The sequence below is a fragment of the Narcine bancroftii genome, chromosome 12 (genome assembly GCF_036971445.1).
Source record: "Narcine bancroftii isolate sNarBan1 chromosome 12, sNarBan1.hap1, whole genome shotgun sequence".
NCBI lineage: Eukaryota > Metazoa > Chordata > Chondrichthyes > Torpediniformes > Narcinidae > Narcine > Narcine bancroftii.
Genome location: NC_091480.1, coordinates 10,563,342 through 10,588,579, shown reverse-complemented (window position 1 = coordinate 10,588,579; position 25,238 = coordinate 10,563,342). Strand labels below are relative to the sequence as shown.

The window sequence follows — 25,238 nt, the reverse complement described above, 5'->3', positions numbered from 1 at the left end:
TTGGCCAACATGATGGATATCATATACAGGTATGTATCATTCTTGTGCAATAAACAGAACAAATGATGTTATACTCATAAGAATTTCCAGGAAACACCTGCAAATTGTTCGACTGTGAATGTCAATGTGGTAAGACAAACCCTGCAAAAATCTCATACACACACGCACACACAGCAGTGCCTTTTCAAATAATTCTCTCTCCACACCCAAATATGCTTTCTGGGTTGAAAGTGGAGTTTATTATCTATTAACACATTACCATTAAATAACATAATAAATAATTAACAAGGGATTGAGCATCTCAAAAATAAGATTTTATAATAAATATTTATAATAAATATTTATATTCAATTTAAAACTCAAATTTTTGTAACATAATTGTTTTAAAATTGAGATTTCCCAAATGGTTGCATTTCAGATAATATGACAATCATTAAAAATGGTTTTGCAACATTGGTTAACCATAAATGAGCAATTTTTAACCATCTTATCCATTTAACTTAGACATGATACTTAGCAGGCATGGAAAACTAGAAAAGAAATTAATGAATATTCTCTCAGCCACAATTTTTCCATTCTTACAAAATGAATGAAAGCATTCCTGGACAACCTATTGTCTTTTATAATTATCTGAAGATTGCTTCAATGGAACTAATAAAGTTACAACAAGAGTTTAAATAAACAATGCAGACTTGGAAAGATGACATAATAGTGTACAAAATTATTAAAAACCAAGAACTAACCAAATTGTTTCTTTAAAGCCATTTCCTTAAATGCTGTCCAATTCTTCTCATAGTCAATATTAATGAAACCAGATCATACACTCATTTGCTGTGTGTATCTGATGAGACCTGCCCTCATTATTCACCTCAGCAGCAAGTCACCCCATAATCTCGTGTGCTTGCCTAAACGGAAGCTTACACTTGACAAAAGTTAATGCCATATTTGCTTAGATAACAATCACTTTTCCTCAGTATACGCCACAGCATTCAACCAATCTGAGACAATTTTATTTTAAATGTACTCATACAGCATCGTAACAGGCCCTTTTGGCCCATAATTCGTGCTGCCCTATTACACCCAAATGACCTGGTATGTTTCTGAAGGATGGGAGGAAACCGGAGCCCACGGGGAAAATCCCTGCTAAACGTGCTGCCCCATGAGCCTTATCTCATTGTTCGCTATCTTCCAATACAATCCTATTCCTTTCTCCCTTAAATCCTTTAACTAACCTATTTATATCAAATACTCATTTTTAAACAAAGTTCTATATTCAAATCAACGTCTGGGTAAAGTAATTTCTTCTTATTTCCCTGTCACCAACTTTTTACATAGTTCCTTTAAGGCAGTAAAATATTCCAAGGCACTTCAAAGAAACATCAACAATACAAATCAATGAAATATTGGAGCAGATGACCAAAAGTTTGGTCAAGGAGGGAAATTTTTCAGAATATTTCAAAAGGTAGAAATCGAGAAGCAGAGCTGATCAGAAAAGGAATTTGAAAGCGTAAACATCGGAGTTGAAATCATGGCACCTATTAGTGAAGTCATAATCATATCTTTTAGTTATAAATCTGAAAGAAATGACAGAACAGGAAGAGCTTTCTCAAACAGGAGTTGCAGCAAATTGGCCACATAGAATGACCTCACATTTAGAGAGAGAAAAGGAAAGGCCAAGCCAGGAAGGTACTGGAATATTCCAGGCCAAGACACATCAAAGAAGGAGGATGAAAACATCAGCAAAAAATATGATGAGCCAAGGACAGAGTCAGTCCCTGGTGTCAATATTATAATTTAGGTCTTCAATACGAATGGAAGCACATTCTAAATCTGTAATAACAAAGTCTATATTTTTACATATTATTAGGCTATCAATCAATATTCCATTTAAGATTCAAGAGTCTTAGCCTTTTTTGTTAAATAATACTTGCTTGGTTTCCATTATACTTTCTCCTGATAGCCACGACTGTTTAAAAAAACAATTTGGAAAACTGCATTATTAGTACCAACGATTTATGATGCAATCCCATCTCATGCCTTGCACTCAAGCTTATCCTGATGAGAAAACCCACTCAGCTCCATTTCCTCAATCCTTCTAACCAAACTGTAAACCATCCAATCTTTCATTGGATCCACCCAAACAATATTGTTAAATACCTGTAATATTAATCATAAGTCTGAAGAAATTTGGCAAGTGAACTGCATCCATAACCATATAACGACTTACAGCACAGAACAGGCCAGTTCGGCCCTACTAGTCCATGCCGTAACAAATCCCCACCCTCCTGGTCCCACTGACCAGCACCCGGTCCATACCCCTCCAGTCCTCTCCTCTCCATGTAACGATTCAGTCTTTCCTTAAATGTAACCAATGATCCCGCCTCAACCACGTCTGCCGGAAGCTCATTCCACATCCCTACCACCCTTTGTGTAAAGAAATTTCCCCTCATGTTCCCTTTATAATTTTCCCCTTTCAATCTTAAACCATGCCCTCTAGTTTGAATCTTAACATAACATAACAATTACAGCACGGAAACAGGCCATTAGGCCCTTCTAGTCCGCACCGAATCAAACACCCCTCTCTAGTCCCACCTCCCTGCACAATGCCCATAACCCTCCATCTTCTTCTCATCCATATACCTGTCCAACCTTTTCTTAAATAATACAATTGACTCTGCCTCCACTATTTCTCCCGGAAGCTCATTCCATACGGCTACCACTCTCTGAGTAAAGAAGTTCCCCCTCATGTTACCTCTAAACCTCTGCCCCTTAATTCTTAACTCACGTCCTCTTGTTTTAATCTTTCCTCCTCTTAACGGAAATAGTCTATCCATATCCACTCTGTCTATCCCTTTCATAATCTTAAATACTTCTATCAAATCCCCTCTCAACCTTCTACGCTCCAAAGAATAAAGACCTAATCTGTCCAATCTCTCCCTATGCTCTAGATACTTAAACCCAGGTAACATTCTGGTAAACCTTCTCTGCACTCTCTCCACTCTGTTTATATCCTTCCTATAATTAGGCGACCAGAACTGCACACAGAACTCCAAATTAGGCCGCACCAACGTCTTATACAATCTCAACATCACCTCCCAACTCCTATATTCCATGCAATGATTGATAAAGGCCAGCATACTAAAAGCCTTCTTCACCACCCTATTCACGTGAGTTTCTACCTTCAGGGAACGATGTACCGTTACTCCTAAATCTTTCTGCTCTTCTGTATTCATCAATGCTCTCCCATTTACCACGTATGTCCTATTCTGATTCTTCTTACCACACTTATCAGCATTAAATTCCATCTGCCATTTTTCAGCCCACTTTTCTAAGCAGCCCAAATCCCTCTGCAATCCTTGAAAACCTTCTTCATTATCCACTATTCCACCTATCTTAGTATCGTCTGCATATTTACTAATCCAATGCACCACCCCATCATCTAGATCATTAATGTATATAACAAACAACAATGGGCCCAATACAGATCCTTGAGGCACACCACTGGTCACCGGCCTCCAACCTGACAGACAATTATCCACTACCACTCTCTGGCCTCTCCCTTTCAGCCAATGTTCAATCCACTTGACTATCTCAAAATTTATACCTAAAGACTGCACCTTCCTAACTAACCTTCCATGTGGTACCTTATCGAAGGCCTTACTGAAGTCCATATAGACAACATCCACTGCGCTACCCTCATCCACATTCCTAGTCACCTCTTCAAAAAATTCAATCAGATTGGTCAAACATGACCTTCCTCCCACAAATCCATGTTGAGTGCTCCTGATCAGACCCTGTCTATCCAGATGTTTATAAGTACTATCTCTAAGAATTTTCTCCATTAATTTACATACCACAGACGTCAAACTTACAGGCCGATAGTTGCCAGGCTTCCTCCTTGAACCCTTTTTAAATAACGGAACCACATGCGCAATGCGCCAATCCTCCGGCACTATCCCCATATCTAATGACATCTGGAAAATTACCGCCAGAGCCTCTGCTATTTCCTCCTTCACTTCTCTCAATGTCCTGGGGAAGATCCCGTCTGGTCCCGGAGACTTATCCACCTTTATATTCTTCAAAAGCACTAAAACTACACCTTTTGTAATCTCTATATTTCCCCATATTTACCCAATTTCCTTTTTTTATCTCACATCTCCCAATATCCTTCTCCTTAGTGAATACCGAAGAAAATAAACTGTTCAATATCTCCCCCATTTCTCTAGGCTCCACACACAGTTTTCCGCTCTGATTTTCTAAGGGACCAATTTTGTCTCTAGCTTTCCTTTTACCATTAACATATTTGTAGAACTCTTTTGGATTAGTTTTCACCCTGCTTGCCATAGTTTCCTCGTGCCTTCTTTTAGCTTTCCTAATTCCTCTCTTAAGATTCCTCTTACATTCAATGCATCTTTCAAACATCTCCTTAACTCCATGCTTCTTATATCTAATGTACGCCTCCCTTTTTCTTCGAACCAAGTTTCCAATATTCCTTGAAAACAACGGCTCTCTCAAACCTTTTGCCCCTCCTTTTAACCTAACAGGAACATAAAGCTTTTGCACTCTCAAAATCTGATCTTTAAAAGACTTCCATCTCTCTACTACATCCTGCCCATAAAACAAATTGTCCCAATGCACACCCTGCAAGTCCTTTCGCATCTCCTCAAATCTAGCTTTTCCCCAATCAAAAACCTCAACCCTTGGCCCTGACTTCTCTCTTTCCATAATGACATTGAAGCTGATGGCATTATGATCACTGGACCCGAAGTGCTCGCCAACACTAACCTCCGTCACTTGACCCATCCCATTTGCCAACAGTAGATCTAACACTGCTCCTTCTCTGGTCGGCACCTCTACATATTGTTGTAAAAAGCTATCTTGCACACATTTCACAAACTCTAACCCATCCAGTCCTTTCACAGAATGTGTTTCCCAATCTATATGTGGAAAATTAAAATCTCCCATAATTACAACCCTGTGCTTATCACAAATATCTACTATCTCCCTACAGATTTGCTCCTCTAGGTCTCGGTCCCCTCCGGGTGGTCTATAATACACCCCTACAAGTGTAACCTCTCCTTTCCTACTCCTCAGTTCCACCCAAATAGCCTCCGTGGATGTGCCCTCTAATCTATCCTTCCTAGGCACCGCTGTAATATTTTCCCTGACAAGCAATTCAACCCCACCTCCTCTTGCCCCTCCAACTCTATCACACCTAAAACAACGAAACCCAGGGATATTTAGTTGCCAATCACATCCCTCCTGCAACCATGTCTCATTAATCGCTACCACATCATACTTCTAAGTATCAATCCACACCTTCAGCTCATCCACCTTTTTTACAATACTCCTGGCATTAAAATATATGAATTTCAGAGATTTCCCAATTTTTAATCCCTGTTTTCCCTCATCTTTAATAACAACATTATTTACTTTTCCTGCCAATTGCCCTTCATCTTCTTCCAGAGCATTTCCCTTCTCTATCACCTGCCTATCCATATTCAAATACTTACTACAAACTTTCTTTGTTTGCATTCTAACCTTCTCCTTACTGCTCTGTACTATTTTGTTCCCTCCCCCCAACCATTCTAGTTTAAAGGATCCTGAGTAGCCCTAGCAAATACCTCTGCCAGGATTCTTCTCCACTCTTAATTGAAAAAGCCTATCCACATTTACTCTCTGTCCCTTTTAAAATCTTAAACACCTCGATCAAGTCCCTCCTCATCTTCTACGCTCCAGAGAAAAAAGCCCCAGTCTGCACAACCTTTCCCTGCAACTCAAACCTTGAAATCCTGTCAACATTCTCGTGAACCTTCTCTGCACTCTCTCTATTTTGTTTACATCTTTACTATAATTTGGTGACCAAAACTGTACACAGTACTCCAAATTTGGCCTCACCAATGCCTTGTACAATTTCATCATAACCTCCCTACTCTTGAATTCAATTCTCCGATTTATGAAGGCCAACATTCCAAATGCCCTTCACCACACCATCTACCTGAGTATCAGCCTTGAGGGTACTATTTACCATCATTCCTAAATCCCTTTGTTGCTCTGCACATCTCAATAGCCTACCATTTAATGCATATGACCTATTTAGATTTGCCTTTCCAAAATGTAACACCTCACATTTATCTGTATTAAATTCCATCAGCCATTTCTCAGCCCACACCTCCAGCCTTCCTAAATCACCTTTTAATCTACGATAATCTTCCTCACTGTCCACAACACCACCAATCTTTGTATCATCCGCAAACTTGCTTATCCAATTCTCCACCCCTACTTCCAGATCGTTCTTCTTTGGCTTGGCTTCGCGGACGAAGATTTATGGAGGGGGTAAAAGTCCACGTCAGCTGCAGGCTCGTTTGTGTACGTTTCCAGATCGTTAATATATATATAACAAACAATAGTGGACCCAGGACCGATCCCTGAGGAACTCCACTAGTCACCGGCCTCCAATTGAACAAACAATTTTCTACCACTACTCTCTGACACTTCCCATCCAACCAGTGCTGAATCCATTTCACTACCTCCTTATTTATACCTAATGCCTCCATCTTTTTTCCTAACCTCCTGTGGGGAACTTTGTCAAAAGCTTTACAAAAGTTTAAATAGACAACATCCACAGCTTTCCCTTCATCAACCTTTTTTGTCACCCCCTCGAAAAACTCAATCAGGTTTGTCAAGCATGATCTATCCCTGACAAAACCATGCTGATTACTCCCTATCAATCCCTGTACCTCCAAATATTTGTAAATACCATCCCTCAGAACACTTTCCATCAACTTGCCCACCACAGACGTCAGACTCACGGGCCTATAATTCCCAGGTTTACATTTGGACCCTTTCTTAAACAGCGGAACCACATGCGCAACCCTCCAATCCTTTGGCACTACCCCCCGTGGCCAGTGACATCCTAAATATCTCTGTTAATGGCCCCACTATCTGTCCACAAGCCTCCCTGAGTGTCCTTGGGAATATTTTGTCCGGTCCCAGAGATTTATCCACCTTTATCTTTTTCAACACAGCCATCACTACCTGCTCGGTTATCCTTATATGCTTCATGACCTCCCCACTATTTTTCTTTACTTCAACTGGTTCAATATTTTTTTTCCCTAGTGAATACCGAGGCAAAGAAATCATTCAAAATTTCCCCCATTTCCTCTGACTTCTCACTCAGCCTACCCTCTCTATCTACAAGGGGTCCAATTTTATCCCTCACTAATCTTTTACTTTTAATGTACCTATAGAAACCCTTTGGATTTATTTTTACTCTGTCTGCCAAAGCCTCTTCGTGCCTTTTTTTGGCCTTTCTAATTTCTTTCTTAAGATTCCTTCTACACTCCTTGTAGTCCTCCTTCAAATTCTCAGCTCCCTGCTCTTTATACCTCTTGTACACCTCCCTTTTTCTCCTAACCAAATTTCCAATATTCCTTGAAAACCAAGCCTCCCTATGACTTCCAGCCTTTCCTTTGATCCTCAATGGGACATATCTACTCTGTACTCTCAAAATTTCCTTTTTGAATATCCTCCATTTTTCATTTACATCCTTACCTGAAAATATCCTGTCCCACTCAATACTCCCCAAATCCCTCCTTATTCCTTCGAAATTTGCTCTTCTCCAATCCAGAACCTCAACTTTAGGCCCCTCCTTGCTCTTCCCTAAAACTACCCTAAAACTAAGAGTTATGATCACTAGACCCAATTTGTTCTCCAACATTAATGCCCGATACCTGACCTAGCTCGTTCCCTAACAGGAGATCCAGTATTTCACCATCCCATATAACCATATAACCATCACGGCAGTGATGTCCTCTTTAACAAGCAAAGCAACTCCTCCCCCTTTTTTTACCCCATGATCTATCACATCTAAAACAAATGTATCCTGGAATATTAAGTTGCCAGTTCTGCTCCTCCTGTAGCCAGGTCTCACTAATTGCCACAATGTCATGACCCCAAGTATCTGTCCATGCTCTAAGCTCATCTACCTTGTTCACTATGCTTCTTGCATTAAAATATATGCATCTCAGAGAATGACCCTCACCTACATTCTCTTTTCTACCTTTTACCCTAATCTCCATCCTACCTTTGTTATCGTTATTATTCCTATCTAGGTGGCCATGCTCCCTTGGCACTGCTCTCACACTCTGATCCCCACCCCCCTGCCAAATGAGTTTAAACCTTCCCCCACAGCTCTAGCAAATCTGCTTGCCAGCACATTGGTCCCCCTCCAGTTCAAGTGGAGTCCGTCCCTCTTGTACAGGTCTGACCTTCCCCAGAAGAGATCCCTATGATCCAGAAATCTTATCCCTTGCCCCCTGCACCATCTCTTTAGCCACGCATTCATCCTCCACATCTTCCTATTTCTACCCTCACTAGCGCGTAGCACCGGCAGCAATCCAGAGATTACTACCTTGGAGGTCCTGTTTTTTAACTTCCTACCTAATTCCGCATAATCCTGTTTCAGGACCTCATCCCCACTTCTAACCAAGTCATTGGTCCCCACATGGACCACGACTTCTGGCTGTTCTCCTTCCCCTTTGTAAGGTAAAACATCATGAGATGGGAATGTGTAGGGAGTTACCCTGTACAGGGCAGTAACAAGAAGGGGAGGTGTCATTGTACTCCTGTTAGGTAAAACATCATGAGATGGGAATGTACAGGGCTGTAACAAGATGTGAATGCATCCTTGTACTTACAAGATAAGAGAGACATTGATGGATTGAGAGGCAGGAAGCTAGCAGGGAAAGGATAGCAACAGTTTTAGTCATTGGACAAGTAATGATATGATGATGTTCTAAGCACATATCCAAGGGTATAAAAAATCACCATTTTGCTGATAACGGCAGAATGCATTCTCCGACTAACTTTGTTAGTCGCAAGCGTTACAATCCGGTAATAAAGAACAAAGAACCCTGATTTCGACTCAGTCTGGTGTTTGTCTCACTCATTCATGAACAAAGCAGACCTAACACCTTGCAGAATGCTGTGAACTCGATCAGAGATATCCCTGACCCTGGCACCAGGGAGGCAACAGACCAACCTGGATACCCGATCTCGTCCCACAAACCTTCTATCTGTCCCTCTGACTAACGAGTCCCCAACTACAAGTATCCTGTTCTTATCCCTCCTTCCCTTCTGAACCTCAGGTCAGGGGCAGCCCCTGTGCCAGAGACCTGACCCCCGACGACTCATCCCCGATAGGCTATTGCCCCCAGCAGTATCCAATGCAGAATACGTTGCTGAGGGGCACTTCCACAGGGGTACTCTGTACAGGCACTCTCCCTCCTTTCCTCACAGTCACCCAATTCCCTGACTCCTGCCTTCTAGGGGTGACTGTCTCCCTGTAACTCTTCTCTATCACTGCCTCAGTTCATCCAACTGCAGCTCAAGTTCCCTAACACGGTCACTCATTATATGTAATTGGATGCACCTTTTGCAGGTGTAGTCGTCAGGAACAGCTGTGGTGTCTCTGACTTCCCACATCCCACAATTGGAGCACTTAACTACCCCAACTGACTCCATTTCTTCCTTTCTTACTATAAATATGTTATTTCAAAACTACCTTTCCACATAAGGAGCTCCTTCTCAGCCCCTGCTCGTCGACGTCCCTGGAGCCAAATCTTCCCTTCACAACTTCTGAAGATGCCATTGAAAGCTTTTCATAATCCAACACTGCATAGTACGGTAACTGCTCCACCCAAGACTGCAAAAGGTTGTGAATGCACTTCACACATGCCCTTCCACCTCTCCATCGACCCCTGCCCTGGAAGAGAAGCCACTTATCTCATCCCAGCTACACTCTCTTCACCCTACTCTTATCAGAAAGAAGGTTCATGAGTATGATATTACACACTGCCAGATTCAAGGACCATTTTTTTTGTCATTAACAAATTCCTGAATGTACTTCAGAATAGTAAAATTATGTTGCCTTTCCTCCATACCAATTAATCTCACTGCATAACTCTGCACTTTTGGACTGTGCCTCGTTTGTAATACTTCGTATGCTATCTAACTCACTAAACAACCTCTATCACCCCACCTTGCTACATATAACAATAACCAAACTTAACTCTTCCCTCATCCTACATAATACTTTCAAATAAGCCATCATACCCATAAAAAAAATCTTCCATCACAACCGTAACCAGCCAATACTCATCTCCAGCATTAATTTCTTCAAGGAGTCTTGAAACTTCCTGTCCCCTCCCTAATGCATGCCCATTTTTTCTGCAACTCCACATTTGAATCTGATTTCGTCTTCATTACAATTAAAATGGCTTTCTATAAATCACAAATAATAATCTTGGTTACAATGTCATGGCAAATCATCTTTCCACATGGATGCTCCTTGATCTATTACAGCATTCAGCATAGAGATCACGTCATCCTCCTCTAACCAATCTCCCACTGTCAAGGTGAGTTGAAATGTTCTTACTTTGTTTCATTCTCTTATTGTTTTTAGCCATATAATTACTCATTTATTAAAACTACCCTTCCTCATCCAAAATTATTTGGGACAATGCTTCTAAAATGAACTCCAGGGAAGAATTGTTTTCATGTTTACAACACTGCCTAATTCACTCCATATTAAAAAAAATCATTGTTTTGTAATGTGAACAATATTGGAAAGACCAGCATTAAATGCCCATCCCTAACTGTCAAAAATAGAGTGACTTTAAGATCATTCAAGAGCCAACCACATCATTAAGATCTTGTCTTAGCTTGTGTGGTGTTGAAACTTTCATACAGGTCTCATCTATTTCATTACTTTTTAAGTATCCCAATCTTCTTGTCAGCCTTGAAATTGGTCCATGAGTAAAGTGATGTTCATCAAAAACACTCCTCTCAGTCTCCTTTAAATTCCTTGACCTTATTTTCTGGTTACTCAATGATTTCAACCTTCCCCTTCACAGTAACCTCCTCCAGCTGTGCAAACATTTCTCATCTCTGTGCTTCTCCAATTCTAATGTCAAGAGTATACTTCCAGTGAGTTCAATCACGCCACCTTTTCAGAAATCCAAATTTAAACTACTTCACAACATGATGTCCTTCCATTATGATAATCCAACAACATTTTTAATCAAACCTGGACACCCCCCTCCACGCCTCATAGATAAAAATGTCTTATTGATCCTGTCGTTAAAAGGCTGAACACATTTAACTGCATTAAAAAGACGATGATAAATGTGAGCATTGTTCTCAGCAATCTTACCATGGAGGCAGAAATTGTGGGTGTGAATCTTAATCCAAAATTTGATGCAAGATCAAGACCTCAGTAAAACAAAAGAACGCTGCCTTGTTAAAAGTATGTCTGAAAGATAACCGGCAGTGAGAAGACTGAAACTACCCTTCCTCATCCAAAATTATTTGGGGACAATGCTTCTAAAATGAACTCCAGGGAAGAATTGTTTTCATGTTTACAACATTTCTAAAATTGAAAGATCTTATTATTCATCTCTGAGATGACTGCACCATCTGCAAGGTGAGTATTTGTTGACCAATCACAATCTACCCATAAAAGTTAATTTGCAGATAAGGTGAACTGTGACACAACTTCATTTTCAAGAAATAAAATCCTTAATATCAACATCTAGCAGACACTTGCAGCACTTTATAAAAGGTAACTTGTATTAAAAAATAATTGCAAAAAAATAGAAACTGCTACATCCTTGTTCTGCAAAAGTCAACAAAATTGCATTTCCACAAAAAAATGCAAACAAATCTAAGATAATAGCAACAAACACAACAATTGATCTCTTTGGACAGAAATTATCAATAATGAAAAACATTCTTGAGGTGGGACAAAATTACAAAATAATTTCTAGTCATTCCTAATCACTGGCACATGAATTCTTAGAATCGAGATCATCCACTAGGTCACAGATGTTCTAATTTACCACAGGCTTATCAGGAGGTTCCACTTCAAAAGCTGCATCATTTCTCTAGGGTAATTGATATGCAGTTCTCCCATTATCAGAAAATGTGACAAAACATAAAATAAATACAATTTTAATTTCATTTCTTTGTTCAGTGATTATCATTCAAAAGTGCATTATTGACTAAAAGTATCGAGTGATAACATCTATTAATTGTTTAATTCATTCCCTACGTTAAATACAGTCACAGACAAGTAAAGCACATGTGTACATCCTAAATTTCTTACTTGGATCCCACAAATGATTCTTCCTCCAACTCATTACTTATACACACTGCCAACCAGGCTGACAAAACACGTCAAATTTCCTTTATATAAAAGTTCGTTTTACCACCTTTTGGGATTAAAATTGCCCAATCCTCTCCCCCCAAAATTATTCATTTTGCAGGGATAAATAATTGCAACGAGGGAGGGAAGACATCCCTTTCATTACCTTTAACGAGGGGGGGGGGGAAATAAGGAATAAAATGAAGATTGCAAACATGGAATTTTAAATACATACTTAAAGAAGAAAGCAAATTCAGCAAGGCAACAGCAGACAGGATCAGCACCAGAAGGTGGGGGCATTAAATGACACCTTTAATGAGGGGATCAGGCCAGCCGGGTCCTTTAAATCATTCACAACACAGTTGACAGGTCACGGCTCTGCTGATGGCTGATACCGGGACATCCCAGAACCCAACCAGGCTGGTACCCAGGAGAACCCGGACTCGATCCAGGCCGCAGCCATCACCCCAGTCCCGAAATCGACCGGCCAACAAGTGGAAACTTTCCGCCCGCCGCCCTCATGGAGCAGGTCGCCGGGAGGGGGAGGGAGGAGGAGGGGGGAGGGAGGAGGAGGGGGGAGGAGGAGGAGGGGGAGGGAGGAGGAGGGGGGAGGGAGGAGGAGGGGGGAGGGAGGAGGAGGGGGAGGGAGGAGGAGGGGGAGGGAGGAGGAGGGGGGAGGGAGGAGGAGGGGGGAGGGAGGAGGAGGGGGGAGGGAGGAGGAGGGGGGAGGGAGGAGGAGGGGGGAGGAGGAGGAGGGGGGAGGGAGGAGGAGGGGGGAGGGAGGAGGAGGGGGGAGGGAGGAGGAGGGGGGAGGAGGAGGAGGGGGGAGGGAGGAGGAGGGGGGAGGAGGAGGAGGGGGGAGGGAGGAGGAGGGGGGAGGGAGGAGGAGGGGGGAGGGAGGAGGAGGGGGGAGGGAGGAGGAGGGGGGAGGGAGGAGGAGGGGGGAGGGAGGAGGAGGGGGGAGGGAGGAGGAGGGGGGAGGGAGGAGGAGGGGGGAGGGAGGAGGAGGGGGGAGGGAGGAGGAGGGGGGAGGGAGGAGGAGGGGGGAGGGAGGAGGAGGGGGGAGGGAGGAGGAGGGGGGAGGGAGGAGGAGGGGGGAGGGAGGAGGAGGGGGGAGGGAGGAGGAGGGGGGAGGGAGGAGGAGGGGGGAGGGAGGAGGAGGGGGGAGGGAGGAGGAGGGGGGAGGGAGGAGGAGGGGGGAGGGAGGAGGAGGGGGGAGGGAGGAGGAGGGGGGAGGGAGGAGGAGGGGGAGGGAGGAGGAGGGGGAGGGAGGAGGAGGGGGAGGGAGGAGGAGGGGGGAGGGAGGAGGAGGGGGAGGGAGGAGGAGGGGGGAGGGAGGAGGAGGGGGGAGGGAGGAGGAGGGGGGAGGGAGGAGGAGGGGGGAGGGAGGAGGAGGGGGGAGGGAGGAGGAGGGGGGAGGGAGGAGGAGGGGGGAGGGAGGAGGAGGGGGAGGGAGGAGGAGGGGGAGGGAGGAGGAGGGGGGAGGGAGGAGGAGGGGGGAGGGAGGAGGAGGGGGAGGGAGGAGGAGGGGGAGGGAGGAGGAGGGGGGAGGGAGGAGGAGGGGGGAGGGAGGAGGAGGGGGGAGGGAGGAGGAGGGGGGAGGGAGGAGGAGGGGGGAGGGAGGAGGAGGGGGGAGGGAGGAGGAGGGGGGAGGGAGGAGGAGGGGGGAGGGAGGAGGAGGGGGGAGGGAGGAGGAGGGGGGAGGGAGGAGGAGGGGGGAGGGAGGAGGAGGGGGGAGGGAGGAGGAGGGGGGAGGGAGGAGGAGGGGGGAGGGAGGAGGAGGGGGGAGGGAGGAGGAGGGGGAGGGAGGAGGAGGGGGGAGGGAGGAGGAGGGGGGAGGGAGGAGGAGGGGGAGGGAGGAGGAGGGGGGAGGGAGGAGGAGGGGGGAGGGAGGAGGAGGGGGGGAGGAGAGGAGGGGGAGGGAGGAGGAGGGGGGAGGGAGGAGGAGGGGGGAGGGAGGAGGAGGGGGGAGGGAGGAGGAGGGGGGGAGGGCCCTGCTCGGTCCGGCCCGGGCCTGCTCCACTCGGACTCGCGTCAAACTGTGCCCCGGCCGCCCTCCCCCACGGTCACGGTCTCGCCCTCCCCCCTCCCCCCTCCCCCCCGATCCGACAGCCCTTCCTCCTACCTGCACGGCCGCCCGCTTCTCCACTCCCCCCTCAACCTCTCTCCCCAGGCCGCCCGCTTCTCCACTCCCCCCTCAACCTCTCTCCCCCGCCCTCCGCACGCGCCCCGGCGCTTGGAACCTTCTGGGTGTTTTCCTGCGACCGGGCGGCGGCGGCGGAGGCTCGAGAGGCTGCAGTCCCGCCTGGCGGCAACATGGCGTCGACGACGCGCCGCCTCACGCTGCGGGGGGAGGGGGCGGGGCGTCCCTCCGCGCGGCCGGTACGTCAGACTCCCCCACCCCCGCGCGCGCCCGACATACGATCAAAGGGGCCAACGGGTCGCGCAGCGCCGGTGGCAGGAGGACCCTGTCGTCACAGCTACAACCCCCCCTCTCCCCCCCCCCCCCCCCAAGCAGTGGTCTCGGGGTCCTCAGCGGCTCGAGCACGTGCCTGTGCCCAGACACGCAATAGACATGCGGGGCAAGGAATTCTTCCAGACCACTGGTCCTCAAACTTTTTCTTTCCATCACATGCCACCTTAAGCAATCCCTAACCACAGAGCACCGACGGCGCAGGGATTGCGTCAAGTTGGACGTGGGTGGAAAGAAAAAGGTTGAGAACCACTGGTTTCATCACCCCTCATTGACTCGTTATGTGCACGGTTTCAGAACTCCAAAGGAAATGGGCCGATGACCATTTTTCTCAAGCAACAGATTTCAGTAACAATTGGGTCCAGAGCAGTGGTTCTCAACCTTCCCTTCCCACTCACATCCCACCTTTAGCAATCTCTTACTAATCACAGAGCACTGACAGCATAAAGATTACTTAAAGTGGGATGCAAGTGGAAAGAAAAAATTTGAGAACTACTGATCTATACAAATAAATGAATGTAAGTGAGAATCTCAGCAGGTTAGCATTCCGTGTTCAGCATTCTTGCTGCCAGTGGGAAGAAGCCTGTGGTCGTGCTGGCTCTGGTACTCCCATATCTCTTTCATGACGGGAGCAGCTGGAAGATGCTGTGTGCTGGGGTGGAAGGGATCCTTAATGATTTTGCACACTCTCTTCAGACAATGATAGGGAGGGAGGGAGACTCCAGTGATCCTCGCTACCGCTCTTGGGGTTCTGTGGGGATCGGCCTTCCATCCATTTCTCTGCAGCAACTGTACCGCATTGTAATGCAGTCGGCCAGTGACAGATTAACTACCACCCGGGCCCCTAAGGCCCGCAGGGTCGTGGTCATGAGTGGAGGGAGGGGGTCATTTGCGACCCATACACACCCACCCGGAGGCCTGTCCACAGAAAATAGCGCCTATGACAAGCACTGAAATTGCATTCCTGCCCAGTTTTCTGACACCCATCTTTTTAGATAATTTTACAAACTCAAAAATACAAGTCAAGCTCTCAATGCTGCAGGGGTCTCCCCTGACCCCCTCTCCCCCCACCTATTCCCGCCTTGTCCCTGTTGACCCCCCTTCCCCAGGCTGGACCTGCAGATGCCTCTCTAGTGCCATTTTGCTTATGAACTCGAGGGACTGGCAGCACCCCCGACCCCACAACCCTCCCACATCTTCGCTGCTTCCAATCTGTGCCCAGCTCCTTTGCTCCCTCCTTCCTCGGCGATGCAAACACACTTTAAGGCCGAGCTGCCATTTTACAGGGCTGAGTGACGGCACCAGAGGCACATGCTGCTGCTGCTTCTCCCCTCCCCCACCGCCTGCCCGTTCACTGCTCTGCCCAGGCCACGTGTGGCATAGCCCGACAGCGGATGCGTGTCACTGGCCACCTGATGATTGAGCTTGACGCTGACCCGGCCACTGAGAAGCATAGAGAGAAGGGGCTGCGGTCATTCGCAGGGCCCCTGCAGACTGAGCAAGTCCAAGTTAAAATAGCAATTGTGCTCCAGTTTTATCTTAGAACTAACTGTGATTTACACATTAAATTTCCTGCCATTTGAAACTGAACGGCAACAGAACCTTTGATATGAAGCTGGATCCATCGTTGAAGTCAGCTGACACTTACGATCATATCACCGTTCACGACCATATTACTGTTTCCTTAATGCCAGATTAAGCCAAGAAATTGCAACAACAGTGGCTCACCTACAGCACTAGTGTTAAGAGTGGATTTTATCATATTCATTTCAAAGAAGCACGATACATGAAGGCCAAACCAGATCAAGCAGTTTATTAACTTTAGTTTTCAAGTACACCCATGTCCCACTCTGTGTGTGCAACTGTACCTGAATAGAAAATAAAATTTCCTGAAGAGTTTGGGTTACTTATAATTATCTGTTTTTACGATTACAATTGTTGGAATTAACGCTCTAACAACAATTGGGTACAGAGTTACGGATAGAAGGCAGGTGACAACAGGCATGCATGTTTCCCTGGCACTGTTACAGAATGGTTCCAGCTGCATGGGGGATACGGCCATTGATCCTGCACTGAGCTGCCACGGCCCTGAACGGGCCAGATTTTTGATTTTAGTGAATAGGTGAAAGCCAATCGACAGGAGCATTGAAAACTACAAGTTGTTACAATTTTAAAATACTTTTAATATTGTGGCTTAGTTCACGTTGGTATCATTAAAGTAACATTTCTACTAATGAATCTCTTTTCTCTATTGTTGTTTGACAGGCCCCCTTCTGGGCCCCTAGGGTTCAGCCTACTCAGCTTAATGGTTAATCAGTCACTGCAGCTGGCCAGGACATTCTCGATAGAGGTCCTGTAGAAGGTTGGCAAGATGGTGGCCAGTAGCCTTGCCCATTTCAATCTTCTCAGCAAGTGCAGACTCTGTTGTGTCTTCCTGACAAGTTAGAAGATGTTGAGTGTCCATGATAGGTCACTAATTAAGTGAACTCCAAGGATTTTGTGCCCTCTACTCTCCAGTACAGAGTTATTAATGTGTAGTAGAAGGTGATCGTTACTGGTCCTCCTAAAGTCCACGATCATCTTCATCTTGTCAGGCAGCATCCAAGGGCAGAAATGGACAATGATTCAGACTGGGGCTCTCTTTCCAGACTGAAGTGGAAAGGGTTGATATCAAGGGTCTAAAAAAACTCAGGATGGGCAATAATGAACTGTTTTGAAAGGCTGGTGTTGAAGCATATCAGCTCCTGTCTGAGTGGCGATATAGATCCATTCCAATTCACCTATCATACCAACAGGTCTACAGCAGATGCCATCTCACTGGTTCAAAGATGCATGCATCAGGATGCTCTTTATCGACTACAGTTTGGCATGTAACACAATCATCCCCTCAAAATTGATCAGCGAACTCCAAGACTTGGGACTTAGCACCCCACTGTGTCATTGGATCATGGATTTCCTCACCTCCACACCACAACCAGTGAGGATTGGTAAGAATTTTTCCTCCACAATCACCATCAGTTCTGGAGCACCACAGGGCTGCATTCCTAGTCCCCTGCTCTTCCCGCTATGGACCTATGACTGTGTGGCTCGGCACGACAACACCACCTACAAATTCGTTGATGATACCACAGTAGTGAGTTGTACCTAAAGGAGTGATGAACCAGCATGCAGGAGGGAGATTGAAAACTTGGTTGAATGGTTCACCAACAACAACCTTGCACTGAATGTCACCTAAACCAGGGAGCTTATTGTTGACTTCAAGAAGAGAAAACCAGAGGTGGATCCAGTGATCATTGGTGGATCAGAGGTGGAAAGGGTGAGCAAATTTAAGTTCTTAGGAGTCACTGTCTCAGAGGATCTTTCCTGAACCCAGCATACAAATAGCATAGTAATTTTTCTTATTGTGGCCACATTGCTTCCTGCTTTAACTTGTTCATTAAGAAAATCAAGAATAACAGGAACTTCTTTTGGAAACAATGGACATTCCAGAAATATTTAGGGAGGGATAGGCATAGCAGACACTAACTATAGAAATATTTTGCTTATTAATAATAATAAGCTAAAAGTATAATTTCAAGATTTCTAAAGACTAAAATTAGTGTTAAACACTGCAAATAATATTCTGTAGGATTATAAAGTTTGTGTTCATGTGGCCATGTTTCCCCAGTGTATGATAATCGGATAGTGACTAGGGCTCATTGGCTTGGAAAAAATTAGTCAAAACATGCGAAGAATTATTTACTGTCAGCTATATTTATAGGGCTACGTTATGCTTATTTATATCACCTCAAAAATATTTTGGATGCCATTGTTGTATTTGCTCTACTAGTGATGGCTTTGTTATCTTTAGAACCAATTCACTGTCTCATTTTGAGTTACAGTATTTAAGGCACTGTCTTTGGCTTGGCTTCGCGGACGAAGATTTATGGAGGGGGTAAAAAGTCCACGTCAGCTGCAGGCTCGTTTGTGGCTGACAAGTCCGATGCGGGACAGGCAGACACGATTGCAGCGGTTGCAAGGGAAAATTGGTTGGTTGGGGTTGGGTGTTGGGTTTTTCCTCCTTTGCCTTTTGTCAGTGAGGTGGGCTCTGCGGTCTTCTTCAAAGGAGGTTGCTGCCCGCCAAACTGTGAGACGCCAAGATGCACGGTTTGAGGCGTTATCAGCCCACTGGCGGTGGTCAATGTGGCAGGCACCAAGAGATTTCTTTAGGCAGTCCTTGTACCTTTTCTTTGGTGCACCTCTGTCACGGTGGCCAGTGGAGAGCTCGCCATATAATACGATCTTGGGAAGGCGATGGTCCTCCATTCTGGAGACGTGACCCATCCAGCGCAGCTGGATCTTCAGCAGCGTGGACTCGATGCTGTCGACCTCTGCCATCTCGAGTACTTCGACGTTAGGGGTGTAAGCGCTCCAATGGATGTTGAGGATGGAGCGGAGACAACGCTGGTGGAAGCGCTCTAGGAGCCGTAGGTGGTGCCGGTAGAGGACCCATGATTCGGAGCCGAACAGGAGTGTGGGTATGACAACGGCTCTGTATACGCTTATCTTTGTGAGGTTTTTCAGTTGGTTGTTTTTCCAGACTCTTTTGTGTAGTCTTCCAAAGGCGCTATTTGCCTTGGCGAGTCTGTTGTCTATCTCATTGTCGATCCTTGCATCTGATGAAATGGTGCAGCCGAGATAGGTAAACTGGTTGACCGTTTTGAGTTTTGTGTGCCCGATGGAGATGTGGGGGGGCTGGTAGTCATGGTGGGGAGCTGGCTGATGGAGGACCTCAGTTTTCTTCAGGCTGACTTCCAGGCCAAACATTTTGGCAGTTTCCGCAAAGCAGGACGTCAAGCGCTGAAGAGCTGGCTCTGAATGGGCACTGTAATTATCCTCAAAATATTCTTGTTTTCCTGAATGCACGTTCATGGTTTCTCTTGGAGTGTTAGCCACCCTTTGATACTTTTTATTCAAACTACATTCTTCATAAGCATCCTAGAAATTAAATTTCCACAGGCTATTCAGATGTAGCCAGATCTCTCTTCTCTTCTTTGGCTTGGCTTCGCGGACGAAGATTTATGGAGGGGGTAAAAGTCCACGTCAGCTGCAGGCTCGTTTGTGGCTGACAAGTCCGATGCGGGACAGGCAGACACGGTTGCAGCGGCTGCAGGGGAAAATTGGTTGGTTGGGGTTGGGTGTTGGGATTTTCCTCCTTTGCCAGATCACAATTACATTAAATCACTTTCTTAATCTAAACTTTAAAATTTTAAACTTGCAGAAACCAGTTATTCAACAGGAATTAGCTTTTTTTTTTAAGCCCTTTGTATTTCAACTATAAATGGTCTCATATAGTTCCACAATCAAACTGATATATGTGAATAACACAAATCGATAAAAATAATTTAATTTAATTTTGATATAACAGGCCATTTCGGCCCTCAAGTCCGTGACGTCCAATTTATATCCAATTAATCTACAACCCCCGGTAGGTTTTTATTTTTCACAAAGCAGAAACTTATGCTCGAAATTAATATATCACTTGCAACTGATTAGTAAAAGTAACATAGAGATGTTAGATGAGTTTATTCTTTAGGTAACACATTCTGGAGTCGAGCAGAAAACAGGCTATATTAATGATCTTAACATGAAGACACCTATAAGTAACATCAATTAGAAAATGATTGCATTCTAACACTGAGGTTTGGGGAGAGCAGGATGAGACCATGATTAATATTTTAAGCTTAAATAAGGGCTTTTATGAGAACATGGAAGCAAAGCCTGGTCAAGCAAAACGAGATATTAGCTTAAATGATTGGTTAGTCATCTTACAGTGGCAGATGGTTAAAGGAATATTTCAAAGAAAGAAAAATACCAAGAAGGTGGCTAACTATCTTTGGCTACCAAAAAAGTTCTAGATAGATAGAAGAAGAAGAAAAAGCATATTATTATGTCAAGATTTTAAAAAGTGACAAAATTAAAGGGAAGAAAAAAGGAGGTAGATACAAAGCAGGAACCTGCAGGTCAGCTGTTATGGGGAGAAAAATTAAAAATATACATTTTTAAAGATTTGGTAAGAAGAAATTTAGATAAAGAGAATTGTACAAAATAAATGTTTATAGAGGAGGTACATTCGCATGATAGATAATTAGCTGGGCAACAGGAAATAGCAAGTAAGCATAAAGAATCTTTTGTTGGCAAATTGATGCAAAGTGCTGTGCTGAGATTTTAACTTTTAACAATTTATATAAATGACGTGGCTAAAAGCACCTTATATGCTAAAAAAAATTAGCTGATGCCACAAATATAAGTAAAGTAAGTTGTGAAGAAAGCATAATGAGCTATGGAGATGTGTAGATAGTTAAGTAAGTGGGCAAAGATTTGGAAAATAGAGTAAATTGAGGGAAAACGTAAATGCTCCATTTTTAGCAGAAAGTATTACAAAGAAGCACATTGTCTAAATAGTGAAAAATGTAGAGCACTGAGATTAAGAGAGATATCGATGTCCCCGTGCATGAATTACCAAAGAGTAGTATGTTGTACAAGAGGTAATTAGAAAAACTATAGAACACTATTGTTGGGTAGAATTAGAAACCATAGAACACTATAGCATGGAAACAGCCCCTTTGGCCCTTCTAATCTGTGACAAATGATTTTTTTTTGCCTAGTCCCACTCACCTGCACCCAACCCATAGCCCCCCATACCTCTCCCATCCATGTACCTGTCCAAATTCTTCTTAAATCTAACAAGATTAAGGTTGCAAACTCCTTTAGAATATGAAAAGAATAAATTTTTATGAGGCATTTTAGACATCATACAATTTCATTTATTGTGCAGGGGTTACGCTAGCCAGCTAGCGACTAGAACCACTAACTCACAATCTGATGTTTGCTCTCAGTGGGGAGTTTGTATAATCTCCCTATGACTTCATAGGTTTTCCCTAGGTGCTCTTACACCCCAAAGAATTGCAGGCTTATAGGTTAATTGGCTCCTGTAAATTGTCCCTTATTTGTAGGTAAGTCATAGAATCTAGAGCTTTGATTCTGATAGTGGGCAGTGCCACCCCCCTTCACCTGTGGGTGGTGGAAAGATCCAAGGAGGCATTGAGGGGGGTGGTGAGGAAAAAGGGGGTGGTCTGAACCTTCCGTCTTGTTATTATTCACTTTGCTGCAAAGTTCAATGAAGAACCCAGTGAAATAATTTTCTGGTGTCGCAGTCTTCAGAAGGGCTGTCAGTTGCCGCGGCCAGACTCGAGGTGTGGAAAATAAGTGAGGAAAATAAGTGGTGACAAGGGGTTCTCAGTGTCACTACTCACCAACACCCCCATTCAGTGCCACCCCACCCCCCCGTCAGTGCCGCTACCACTCTGCCCGCTCAGTGCCACCGCCACCCCCCCAGCTTACTGTGCCACTGTCTCCCCCCCCCCTACTACCCCTGCTCACCACCGTTGTATGGGGTGGGGGGAGTGCTGGGGATGTGGCCTGAGAGCCAAGGGGGTGACTGTCCAAAAATGTTTGGGAACCACTGATCTAGGGGATGACGAAGAAAATGTGGGATTAATGAAGTATAAGTTTAAATGGGTGATTGATGGTCAGTCTCTGTTTATTTTTGTTTTTAGCAATGTCTTTTGATATCCAAGCAATATTTGAATGTATTGATTAGGTGAAGAAAAGTGATCAAAAGAAATTTGAAGATATTATTAATGTGAATCAATTGGGTGATTCTTCCTATTTCATGAATAAGGGGCTAGATTTAACTGTTGGAAGAGCTAGAAGGAAGTTGAGGAAATTGCTTTTTCATAAAAGAGAAAATGAGATGAAAATGAAGGGAGTAACTGTTATCACATTTGAAATAAATATTTTGGAGGGAATTTAAAGAGCTGTAATTTATTGGGGAATGGAATAAAAGCAGAAAAGAAATTTGGCATTTTTTGGCAGGTCTGAATGCAATGAGCTGAATTACTTGTTTTGTATTCTGCAATTTTCTCTGATTCCGTGACATTTATGAATGTTACATATAGAAGCAGCAACTACAAAATTGTTATTGAAGCTCTCAAATTCTACCCCTCATCTACATACTAGAAGCAATTTACAGTGGAGGTGCACATTTCTTCAGAGATGTCACTGATTTCCAACTCTCTTCATGTCCCAGATATAAAGGCCAAGAATTGATTGGAAGTCTGGTAACAATAAGTGCTTCAGAACATTATATGCCAGAAAGCCAAATAATCCTTCTATAATATCCAAATCCAATATTCAGCACACAATTAAACATCCTTATATTCCAATCACAATCTTTTCAAACACAAATAAAAATCAACCACAATATTGTCACAGGACTGTTCAACAGAACGGAGAAAATAATCTTGGATTTTGTTGAGACTGAAGAGTGACCTTATAGGGGCTACATTAAATCATGAGGAGTATTGATAAGGTAAAGGGTCTTTTTCTCAGCATTGGGGTAAACTAGAGGACATAGATTTAAAGGTGAGAGGGGAAAGATTTAAAATGGGACTTGAGGGACAACATTTTTTTACATAGAGGGTGGTTGAGTATATGCCAGAGGAAGTCGTAGAGGCGAGTTCAAATGTAGCATTTAAAAGATATTTGGATAGGAAAGGCTTAGGGGAAAAGAGTGAAATGCAGGCAAATGGTACTGACTTGTGAAAGAATTCAGTTGGCCTCACAAGTTAGGCTGAAGGGTCAGTTTTCGTGCTGGAAAACATCTGTCAAAATGGCACACTCATCCCATCAGCATCCAAAAATCTAACAGCAACCTTATCTGGTTGCCTCTGACATTCAGAAGAGTTAACAAGATATTGAAATTAAATTAACAAGCTTAAAGCATTGTTGTTTTCAAAAAGTTAGAATAGCACGAAAACACTAAAAAGGTGCCATGCAAATATCCTTTAAAAATTGAATTTAACTTCTTAATTGAACTTGTAGACTTGCTATTCATGTGACTGGGCTTGTAGAACCTACATCAGGTCTAAGTTTCAAAGCCGTTTCCTCCATCCAGAGACCTGTGGCAGCATGGAGCAGAAATATCACTGACAGCACTTGGCCAATATGTTCAAGACTGATATCTGAGTTTATAGCTGCTGGCAGTTCTCTGCTGTCCACTGACAAAGCCATCAAAATCTGGGCCAAACTTAACGATGTATGTAATTCCCAAAATCTTACCAAACTATGGAGGATAATGGGGATACAATATAAATGGAACCCCACCATGTCAATGTAATTTACCTACAAGCTAAATATTGTTCAGCTCAATTCTGATTAACAGATTTCTGATTATATTCATTTATTCAGGATGCTGATTGGTTCCTTCAGTGGAAGAGGAGAGCTGAAAAGGTAAATGCAGGGTGCATTAGAATGATTATCCATTGATGAAATTGTTTCTGTAAAGGATGTAAATATCTATTTATAATGGAAAACTTGAATCTTTCATCTGAAATCTGCTGTATAAACTCCTGTTACTTTCCAGTGTTGTGCTACTTTTGATTTAGTTCAGTTCTAGTTCCACCCATTCTGTTCCAAGAATGATGCACATTGATGCAAGTAATTCAAGAAAAGTAACTGCATTAACTAAGAGATATGGGCCTCTTGACGTCACCAGCGAAGATGCCAACCAGGTTTAGAAAAGCCAGAAAGCTGAGAGGACACGTCAGCCATGGTCATGGCCGCATTGGCAAACACAGGAAACATCCTGGCAGTCGAGGCAACACTGGTGGAAAGCATCGTCATAGGATCAACTTTGATAAATATCACCCTGGTTATTTTTGAAAAGTTGGGATGAGATATTACCATTTAAAGAAGAACCAGTTATTCTGTCCGATCATAAATGTGGATAAGTTGTGGACACTGGTCAGCAAACAAACCAGATTAAACTATGCTAAGAAACCTGATGGACCAGCACCTGTAATTGATGTTGTACACGCAGGTTACCATTAAGTTCTTGGTAAAGGAAGACTTCCAAAACAGCCGGTCATTGTCAAGGCCAAGTTATTCAGCAGGAAAGCAGAAGAGAAAATCAAGGAAGTTGGAGGAGCCTGTGTGTTAATGGCATAAACTAACTGGATGCAACAATTTAAAAAAAAACACGCTTTTAAAAAAAAACTAAGAGATATGGCATTACATTGAATCATTAAGAAGTTTAAATCCAAATGCAGAAATAAGATGCAGAAATGTCATTGAAATAAATGTAGATGTGAGTGTTAGAAATTTTACAGCTATGTGTGAAGTAAAAGAACTAAATATAACAATATATATTTGAATTTTGATTGTGATGCCAAAACATTTTTGTCAGACAGTCTATTAATAGATACTGTATGTCCTAGATGCTGTCACTCAAAGTTTCCAACACATTAAATGAAGTTGGCATTTCATCAATTTTGCACAGATAATGATAATAACATGAAAACAGAGCCTTCCATAATATTTGGGACAAAGTCACATTATTTCATTTATTTGTTCCTGTGCTCCACTGTTTTAAATTTGTAATCAAACAATTCATGTGATTAAAGAACACATTCCACATTTTATTAAAGTTATTTGTATACATTTTGTTTTGACCATGTA

The 25,238-nt window shown here is 43.8% G+C and overlaps 1 protein-coding gene and 1 pseudogene across 6 annotated transcripts in view; one reads left to right on the top strand and one right to left on the bottom strand.

The window, feature by feature from the left end:
- epn2 (epsin 2) overlaps positions 1-14,468 on the bottom strand; it is a 74,053-nt gene extending 59,585 nt beyond the window's left edge. For 4 of the 6 annotated variants that reach the window (XR_011347449.1, XM_069906519.1, XM_069906520.1 and 1 more), the window contains exon 1: positions 14,331-14,366. The gene's annotated coding sequence lies outside the window, so the exon portion shown is untranslated. Of the gene's footprint in view, positions 1-743; positions 879-14,330; positions 14,367-14,448 lie in introns of those variants that run through there. The other 2 variants (XM_069906517.1, XM_069906514.1) reach the window with 2 other exon arrangements.
- Positions 14,469-24,265: 9,797 nt separating this feature from the next.
- LOC138747770 (large ribosomal subunit protein uL15-like) lies at positions 24,266-24,747 on the top strand (annotated as a pseudogene).
- The last annotated feature ends 491 nt before the right edge of the window (positions 24,748-25,238 follow it).